Source organism: Macrobrachium nipponense, chromosome 46 (genome assembly GCF_015104395.2).
Source record: "Macrobrachium nipponense isolate FS-2020 chromosome 46, ASM1510439v2, whole genome shotgun sequence".
NCBI classification, from domain to species: Eukaryota; Metazoa; Arthropoda; class Malacostraca; order Decapoda; family Palaemonidae; genus Macrobrachium; species Macrobrachium nipponense.
In genome coordinates, this window is record NC_061106.1 from 1,829,760 (window position 1) to 1,839,993 (window position 10,234).

A 10,234-nucleotide genomic window follows, 5' to 3' on the forward strand; every position below is an offset into this window, starting at 1 on the left:
GAGGAGAGCGCCTAACAGGGGAGAGGCGCTTGGAGCTTCTCGGAGAAGGGCTCCTGTCTCCCGAGAGGCACTCCTCTTGCGAGGAGGGAGCTTAGACTTCTTAATTGGGAGTGCGATGTCCTTGCGGATAGGGTCCTTGACCAGAGCGCCCATCAACGTAGAAAGTTGTTCCTGCAGGTTGACCAGGATCCGCTTCGTAGACTTTTCCTGATCTCCTTCCGAAGAAGGAGAGAGAAGCTTCGAAGAGGAAGGATGAGCCGAACGAGAAGCAAGACTGACTGGGGTTCTCCTGGCTCTCTTCCTGTCCACAGGGGACTCCTCCAGGAAGCGCTCAGGGCTGGAGTCTAACATACTGCTGGGAGCCTTCCAGGCTCTCTTCAGGGGACGAGACTCCTCAGCTGAACTCCATCTGCGCCTTGGAGAAGCCGAATCTGAAGAAGAAAAGCACTTCCTCAGGATGCCTTTCCTGTGGCGATCCATGGCATTCTGGGTCGAAACAACAGAACCTGCCGAAGGGACGCCTGACCGGTGGGGATTCTCCACAACCTCCTTATGGTTTTCGACATTCCTCCTCCACTGGGCCTGGGAGTTTGGAAGAGGTCTAGACCTGGGAGCATTGCGGAGCCGATCAGACGCCCCCTCCACTGCACTGGGAACACTGCACTCACTAATCACAGCACTCTTACCTTGCATTGCAAGCATTTGCAACTCCATCCTGCGTAGAGCGGCTTTCATATTAGCCATCTCCGAAGACGAATCCACAGGTTCGGTGAAGGGAGAAGGAGCTGAAACTGTAGGAGAGGATGCAAGTACTACATTTGGGTTAGGAACTAAATTACTCTGAACTGGCTCGTTGGAACGAGACCTACTGGCGCTTCTGGATGAAGCCTTCCTAACTCTGTCTTTCTCTAGCTTCCTCAAATAAGAAGATAGAGAATTCCATCCTTCCTCATTTAGACCTTCACATTCCGTACAAGGATTATTAATTGAGCATTCATTCTCCCGACACCTCATGCATACAGTGTGAGGATCTACCGAACCCTTCGGTAGCCTCACCTTACATCCTTCCATCACACATACTCTATATACATTACCAGAGTCAGACATTATAAGAGAAATTTAAAAGCAAAATCCTAAAACAATCCACAACAGCGTATGCCAAGCCAACGATCCAATACTTCACCAAAAGACAGTCCAAGAAGATCAACGGCAAACAAAAAACGAAAATCAAGTCAGGAGGAACCAACAAGGGTGTTGTTGGAACCGGCGACAGAGAAAATCTGATTAGAAAACGGAAATGGTTCCTAGTCCCGCCACCCAGCGGCAGGAGGGTAGATCACCTGACCTACTTGTAGCGTGTGCCGCGAAATTTGAATTTCTGTCGGGGACGTCAGAGACTATAGCTAAGTACAGTGGTACCTCAAGATACGAAATTAATCCGTTCCGAGACGGCCTTCGTATCATGAGTTTTTCGTATCTTGGAACACATTTTACATGTAAAATGGCTAATCCGTTCCAAGCCCTCCAAAAACACCCCAGTAAATTATATTTCCAGGCCTAAAACACATGTTCTAGGGTTATGACGGAAGAAATATGACTCCAAAAAGGCAAAATACTGTACATACTTGAGTAATATTCAACTGCATGTAATGTTCAACCCCATTTTTACTGCATATATTAGGACTTTAGCATATGTCCCTTAGCAATAAGCCTAGCCTATGTTAGCAGTTGCTACTGTAGCCTAGTCTATGATTCTGACATCTAAACCTAAGAGCTAAAAGCTTAGAATATGCCAATAAAATGAATAAATAATCAGTATGTACTCATTACAAATAATTATTAATTAATCATTAACTATAATACACAAACAAACAAAAAACAAACCTTCCAATCGATTGTTTACATTCAGCTCTTACCCGTCTTATGAGTATCGAACAAGCGCCAAGCAATCATTTTTCCTAGCACACAGTAAGCCATAAATTGTCATTAGTATCTCTCTTCAACTAATGAAACTACCAAACAGTATAATAACCATTAATTTCTATTCTTTATTCTATCTTTACCTAATGGAGATACCGAGTGACTGATAGCTATAATGAAACATACGTATACGTAACATAATAATAAAACAGAAGAATTCTAAAAAGTACGTATTTGTTGGCAGTCTGATTTATTTTATATTTTATGATATCTAATTCACATTTTTTTTTATTAAATGCATTGCATGTACTCATTTCAAATAATTATTAAGTAACCATTAACTATAATAAACAAACAAAAAAAAGCTTCCAAACGTCTGTTTACATCCAGCACTTACGAGTATCGAACGATCGCCAAGCAATCACTTTTACACAGTAAGCCATAAATTTTCATTATCTCTCTTCAACTACTGAAACTACCAAACAGTATAATAACCGTTCATCTCTATTCTTTATTCTATCTTTACCTAATGTTTTTTTTTTTTATTAAATGTATTGCATGAATAAGTTTTTCAATTTACAGCATCCTTTTACCAATAGAATACTTAAAGCACAAGGGGTAGATGCTGACCAATAGGAGAGCAGGACCTTATGGGGTGACTAGCATCAGGAACCAATGGGAGAGCGGGAGGATGGTGGCGAGTTTACTCAGTTGGCGGCGCGGGAGTTTTAAAATTGTTCTTGGTGGTCCGGGTGAATTTCGGGACTTTACAGCAACAACCTTTCGTATCTTGAAAACTTTTCGTATGTAGAGCAGTAAAATTTTTTGCATTGGCTTTCGTATCTCGAGTTTTTCGTAAGTAGAGCCTTTCGTATCTCGAGGTACTACTGTATATATCTGCCGGGGAAGTTGCATATACAAAAATGATATTGTTATGATACAATAAAGTTTCATACATACTTACCTGGCAGATATATACTTAGCTAAGACTCTGTCGTCCCCGACAGAAATTCAAATTTTGCGCCACTCGCTACAGGTAGGTCAGGTGATCTACCGCCCTGCCCTGGGTGGCAGAACTAGGAACCATTCCCGTTTTCTATCAGATTTTCTCTCTTCCACCTGTCTCCTGCGGGGAGGCTGGGTGGGCCATTAATTGTATATATCTGCCAGGTAAGTATGTATGAAACTTTATTGTATCATAACAATATCATTTTCATACAATCAACTTACCTGTCAGATATATACTTAGCTGATTGGCACCCTTTGGTGGAGGGTAAGAGACAGCTAACTACTGGAATAGACAGGTAAACAACATATGTTGTAGGTATTTATAGACCTTGGTTCCTACCTGATAGGTGGTAGACTTCATGGCTGCTGCCCAGTAGTCTGCATCACCTCAAGAGCCTTTAGCGAGATATTTGATCTATGGCCAAGAGCTCTTGTGGGTCTGCCGATGGGGTCTTATCCGGTTACTCGGCAGAGCCTAAAATGGCAATTTGTCGAAAATTGCATTTTTCCTAACTATACAAACCTGAGGTCCTTTAACAATAGGAAGTAGCTAGCGGCAGCTGGGACGGTCGTAAGCTTCGAACAAGGGGAGAACGGTAGTTAACTGCTTGTCCGACAGTGCGCGCGCCCGCGCGCCTGAGAGGTGAAGAATCACTTTTGCTTTAGGCCCATGCAAAAAGTTGCAGAGTGAGGGGTGGCATGAGGTGGGACTATATGTAAAGGACCTCAGGTTTGTATAGTTAGGAAAAATGATATTGTTATGATACAATAAAGTTTCATACATACTTACCTGGCAGATATATACTTAGCTAAGACTCCGTCGTCCCTGACAAATTCAAATTTCGCGCCACTCGCTACAGGTAGGTCAGGTGATCTACCGGCCTGCCCTGGGTGGCAGGACTAGGAACCATTCACGTTTTCTATCATATTTTCTCTCTTCCACCTGTCTCCTGCAGGGAGGCTGGGTGGGCCATTAATCGTATATATCTGCCAGGTAAGTATGTATGAAACTTTATTGTATCATAACAATATCATTTTCATACAATCAACTTACCTGTCAGATATATACTTAGCTGATTGGCACCCTTTGGTGGAGGGTAAGAGACAGCTAATATGGAATAGACAGGTAAACAACATATGTTGTAGGTATAAAAGAAAAACCTTGGTTCCTACCTGATAGGTGGTAGACTTCGTGGCTGTTGCCCGGTAGTCTGCATCACCTAAAGAAACTTTAGCGAGATATGTGATCTATGGCCAAGAGTTCTTGTGGGTCTGCCAATGGGGTATGATCCGCTTGCTCGGCAGCGCCTGAAAGGACTTTGTCAATGGGTACTGGACCACTTCTATGACAATACATCTTATGAAGGAGCACACAACCAATACCAACCACCTGATCCTAACCACCATGTTAGTAGAAAAGATTGTTCTGAGTTATCCCCAAACTCATTACAACAACCATAACTCGAAAACACAATACGCATACATACATAAAATTACAAGAAAAATTTTTTTTTACCATACTCCTCCAAAAAGATATCACAAGAGTTCCTTACTGAACAACAGTGACTGGCCACCTGTGCAGCATCGAGCCCTCTTTGTCAGCAGAAAATCTAGAACATATCTAGTAGAAGTATGTACAAAGTTTAAGGATTGGTGTTGGCTCCCGTACCCAGTATCGTATCCGCAGATACGAATGGACCCAGAGAAAAAACATTTCTCGTAGGTCATGCGAACGTCTTTCAGATAGTGCAGATTGCAAACAATACCGAGTTGCACCTCCAATATGTCGTATCAAGGATTTTCTTCAGCGACATATTCTTCTTAAAAGCGAGAGACGTCGCCACTGCTCTTACCTCATGAGCTTTCACTCTTAAGAGTCGAAAAGAGTCGTCAGGACAGAACTTGTGAGCATCTGTAATGACGCTTCTTACAAAGAAAGCTAGCGCATTCTTTGACATGATTCTTGTGGGGTCTTTAATCGTGCACCAAAGACCTTGTCTAGAGCCTCCCATTTGTTTCTTCCTGTGTAAGTAGAATTTTAGCGCTCTTACAGGGCAAAGAGACCTTTCTGCTTCTCTACCAACGAGACTTGATAAGCCTTTAACCTCGAATCTCTTGGGCCAGGGATTCGAGGGGTTTTCGTTTTTGGCTAGAAATAGTGTTCTAAACGAGCAGAAGGCCGAGTCTCTGTTGAATCCGACTTCATCTTCTAGGGCATGAAGCTCACAAATTCTTTTGGCTGTAGCCAGAGATAAGAGAAACAAGCATTTTCTTGTTAAATCCCTAAACGAAGCTAAATGAGGAGGCTCGAATCTCTCAGACGAAAGGAACTTGAGAACCACATCAAGGTTCCAGCTAGGAGGAGCTGGTTCTCTAGACTTTGTAGTCTCAAACGATCTTATAAGATCGTGTAGATCTTTATTATCAGCAAGCTCTAGGCCTCTATTTCTGAAGACTGCCGACAGCATGCTTCTGTATCCTTTTATAGTAGATACAGACAAGTGAGAGTCCTCTCTCAGGAACAAAGGAAATCAGCGATTTCAGTTACAGAGGTACTGGAAGAGGACAACTTCTTCGACTTACACCACCTTCTAAAAACCTCCCACTTAGACTGATAGACTCATCTAGTGGAAGCTCTGCGGGCTCTAGCGATAGCGCTTGCAGCCTTGCGAGAAAACCCTCTTGCTCTGACAAGTCTTTCGATAGTCGAAAGGCAGTCAGAGCGAGAGCGGGGAGGTTTTGATGATACCTCTCGAAGTGTGGCTGTCTGAGAAGATCCATCCTTCTTGGAAGGGATCTGGGGAAGTCTACTGTCCACTCCACCACCTCTGTGAACCAATCCTGTGCTGGCCAAAAGGGGGCTATCAGGGTCATTCTTGTTCCGTTGGACGCTACGAACTTTTTCAATACTTGTCCCAGAATTTTGAAAGGGGGAAAAGCGTACACGTCTACATGAGACCAATCTAGCAGGAAGGCGTCGACGAGAGCTCTTGGGTCTTCCACCACTGAGCAAAAGACTTCCAGTCTTTTGGAGAGGAATGTGGCGAACAGGTCCACATGAGGAGTGCCCCAAAGATCCCAAAGACTCTGACACACTTCTGAGTGAAGGGTGACACACTTCTGAGTGAAGGGTCCACTCCGTGTGAAGGACCTGGCTTCTCCTGCTCAGCCTGTCTGCCCTGACGTTCCTTGTTCCCTGAACAAATCTCGTTAGGAGGGAGATGTTCCTCTGGGAGGTCCAAAGTAGCAGATCTCTTGCTATTTCGTAAAGGAAAAAGGAGTGTGTCCCTCCTTGTTTCCGAATGTAGGAAAGAGCGGTAGTGTTGTCCACGTTCACTTGGACCACACTGTTTGTCACAAACGGTTCGAAGAACTTTAGAGCCAAGTGTACTGCTAAAAGTTCTTTGCAATTTATGTGCCAGGACACCTGAACTGCACTCCAGGTGCCTGACACTTCTCTCGCCCCTAGCGTTGCTCCCCAACCCTTCTCCGATGCGTCGGAATACAACACTCGGCTTGGGTTCGGAACCTCCAGAGATTCCCTTGTTCTCTTTCAAAGGGGACAACCACCATTCCAGGTGTGGTTTTCAATTCCATTGGAAGGATAAGAAACTGTGGAGAGAAGTCCCGTCTTCCAATTCCATGATCTCCTTAGGAAAAACTGAAGAGGACGAAGATGAAGTCTTCCTAGAGGAAAGAACTGTTTGAGCGAGGAAAGGGTCCCTAGAAGGCTTAACCATTCCCTCGCCGAAGTACGTTCTTTCCCTAAGAAGAGAGAGACTTTCTCCAAGCCTCTCATGAGTCTCTCTTGCGAAGGAAATACTCGAAAACCCCGAGAATCCATCTGAATCCCCAGATAGACTAAGTTCTGTCTGGGGATCAGCTGTGACTTCTCGAGGTTCACGAGTAGTCCCAACGACTTTATCAGGTTTAGGGTCAAAGTAAGGTCCTCCAAACACTGTCTCTCTGATCTGGCCCTGATGAGCCAGTCGTCCAGATACAGAGAGATATTTACGCCTTTGAGGTGAAGAAACCTCGCCACATTCTTCATCAGGCTTGTGAAGACCTGAGGAGCTGTGGACAGGCCGAAACACAAGGCCCTGAACTGAAAGATCCTTCCCCCCGTCATGAAACGGAGGTACTTCTTCGAAGAAGGGTGAATCGGGACGTGAAAATAAGCGTCCTGGAGATCCAGAGACACCATCCAATCTCCTTGTCGCAAAGCCGCAAGGACTGAGGCCGAAGTCTCCATAGAGAACTTCTCCTTCTGAACAAACTTGTTTAGAGCGCTGACGTCTAGTACTGGTCTCCAGCCCCCCGAGGCTTTTGCAACTAGAAAAAGACGATTGTAAAACCCCGGAGAGTTTTGATCCAGTACTAATTCTATCGCTCTTTTGTCCCACATTTGATCCACCATCAGACGAAGAGTATCCCTCAGTACAGGGTCCCTGTATCTGGCTGACAGTTCCCGCGGAATAGTCGTTAGGGGAGGACTGTCCTGGAAGGGGATAAGATATCCCTTCCTGATTATCGACATCGAAGAGGCGTCGAGTTTATGAGTGTCCAGGCCTCTGCAAATCTGAGTAGCCTGGCACCTACTTGTGTTTGGAGGCTCGCTGTCTCATTTCCCTTTCTTAAAGGGACGGAAAGCAGGTCTACCTCTCCTCTCAGGGCCTCTCCTTTTTGAGGGAGCTCTGGAGGGAGGGCCTCCTTGAAAGGGCTGAATCGAAGTACTAGGTCCTTTCTTCTCAACCACGACTGGCGGTCTCTTCTTCCTTGAAGACTGAAGGAGATCTTGTGTCGCCTTCTCCGTTAGTGAGCGAGAAATGTCCTTCACTAACTGGGAAGGAAACAAAAAGTCCGATATGGGAGCGAAAACCAGGGCTGCTCTCTGAGTGGGAAACCGCCTTGGTTAGGAAAGCACTAAAAATAATCCTCTTCTTAAGGAGTCCCGCTCCAAAGAGGGAGGAGACTTCTCCCGAGCCGTCTTGCACTGCCTTGTCAATGCATGACAAGATACAAAGCATGACTTTGGGGTCTAGACCTTCCGAGTCATGGGCTTTCTTGGACATCACCCCAAGGGACCAGTCCAGGAAATTAAAGACATGATAGTTATGTTACAATAAAGTTTCATACATACTTACCTGGCAGATATATACATAGCTAAGACTCCGTCGTCCCCGACAGAAATTCAAATTTCGCGCCACTCGCTACAGGTAGGTCAGGTGATCTACCGGCCTGCCCTGGGCGGCAGGACTAGGAACCATTCCCGTTTTCTACCATATTTTCTCTCTTCCACCTGTCTCCTGCGGGGAGGCTGGGTGGGCCTTTAATTGTATATATCTGCCAGGTAAGTATGTATGAAACTTTATTGTAAACATAACAAATATCATTTTCATACAATCAACTTACCTGTCAGATATATACATAGCTGATTGGCACCCTTCGGTGGAGGGTAAGAGACAGCTACTATATGGAATAGACAGGTAAACAACATATGTTGTAGGTATAAATAAAACCTTGGTTCCTACCTGATAGGTGGTAGACTTCGTGGGTGTTTGCCCAGTAGTCTGCATCAACTCAAGAAACTTTAGCGAGATATATGATCTATGGCCAAGAGTTCTTGTGGGTCTGCCGATGGGGTCTTATCCGCTTACTCGGCAGAGCCTGAAAGGACTTTGTCAATGGGTGCTGATCCACTTATATGACAATACACCTTATGAAGGAGCACACAACCAATCCCGACCACCTGATCCTAACCATATGTTAGAACTAAAGATTGTTCCGAGTTATCCCCGAACTCTTCACAACAACCGTAACTCAAAAACCACTACGCACACATACATAATTTCTAAAAAAAAATTATACTCATCTAATTAGATCATGACAAGATTCTCTTACTGAACAACATAGACGGCCGCCCGTGCTAAACCAAGTCCTCCATTGTTCGAAGAGATTCCAGACCATATCCAAAAGAAGAAAAGTATATACTATTAAGGATTGGTGTCGGCTCCCGTACCCAGAATCGTATCCGCCGATACGAACGGACCCAGAGAAAAACACTTCTCATATGTTCACAACGAACGTCTTTCAAGTAATGAGATGCAAATACTGAGTTGCATCTCCAAAATGTCGTATCTATGATGTTTTTAAGCCGACATATTCTTATGAAACGAGAGAGACGTCGCTACTGCTCTCACTTCATGAGCTTTAACTTTCAACAGTCGCAACTCTTCGTCAGGACAGACCTTATGCCGTCTGTAATGACGTTCTTCACAAAGAATGCCAGCGCATTCTTGGACATCAGTCTTGTGGGGTCTTTTACCGCGCACCAAAGACCTTGTCTAGAGCCTCCCATCTGATGCTTTCTCTGAATGTAGAACTTTAGAGCTCTTACAGGGCATAGAGACCTTTCTGCCTTCTCTTCCTACAAGACTCGATATGCCTTTGACTTCGAATGACTTAGGCCAGGGATTCGAGGGATTCTCATTCTTAGCTAAAAACAAGGTCTTAAACGAGCAAATAGCTGAGGTCTCCCTTGAAACCTACTTTATCCTGCAGAGCATGTAATTCACTAACTCTCTTTGCCGTAGCTAAAGATAATAGGAATAGGCATTTTCTGGTGATGTCTCTAAACGATGCCAGATGAGGAGGTTCGAACCTTTCGGATGAAAGGAACTTGAGAACCACGTCTAGGTTCCAGTTAGGAGGGACCGGTTCCTTAGACTTTGAAGTCTCAAAGGAGCCTTATGAGATCGTGGAGATCTTTATTATCTGCCAGATCTAATCCTCTATTCCTGAAGACTGCCGAGAGCATACTTCTGTATCCCTTTATTGTGGATACAGCTAGATGAGATTGCTCTCTCAGGAATAGAAGGAAATCAGCAATTTCCGCTATAGAGGTAGTGGAGGAGGACAACTTCTTAGTTCTACACCACCTTCTAAAAACCTCCACTTCGACTGATATACTTGCCTAGTGGAGGTTCTGCGTGCTCTCGCGATCGCGCTTGCAACTTCGCGAGAAAACAACCCCTCTCGCTGTGACGAGTCTTTCGATAGTCGAAAGGCAGTCAGAGCGAGAGCGGGGAGGGTTTTGATGATACCTCTTGAAGTGTGGCTGTCTGAGAAGATCCATCCTTCTTGGTAGGGATCTGGGAAGTCTACGATCCACTCTACCACCTCCTGTTGAACCAAATCTTGGGCCGGCCGGCCAAAAGGGGGCTTATCAATGTCATCCTCGTCTCCTTTGACGCCACAAACTTTTTCAGTACTAGTCCCAGGATTTTGAATGGAGGAAAAGCATAGA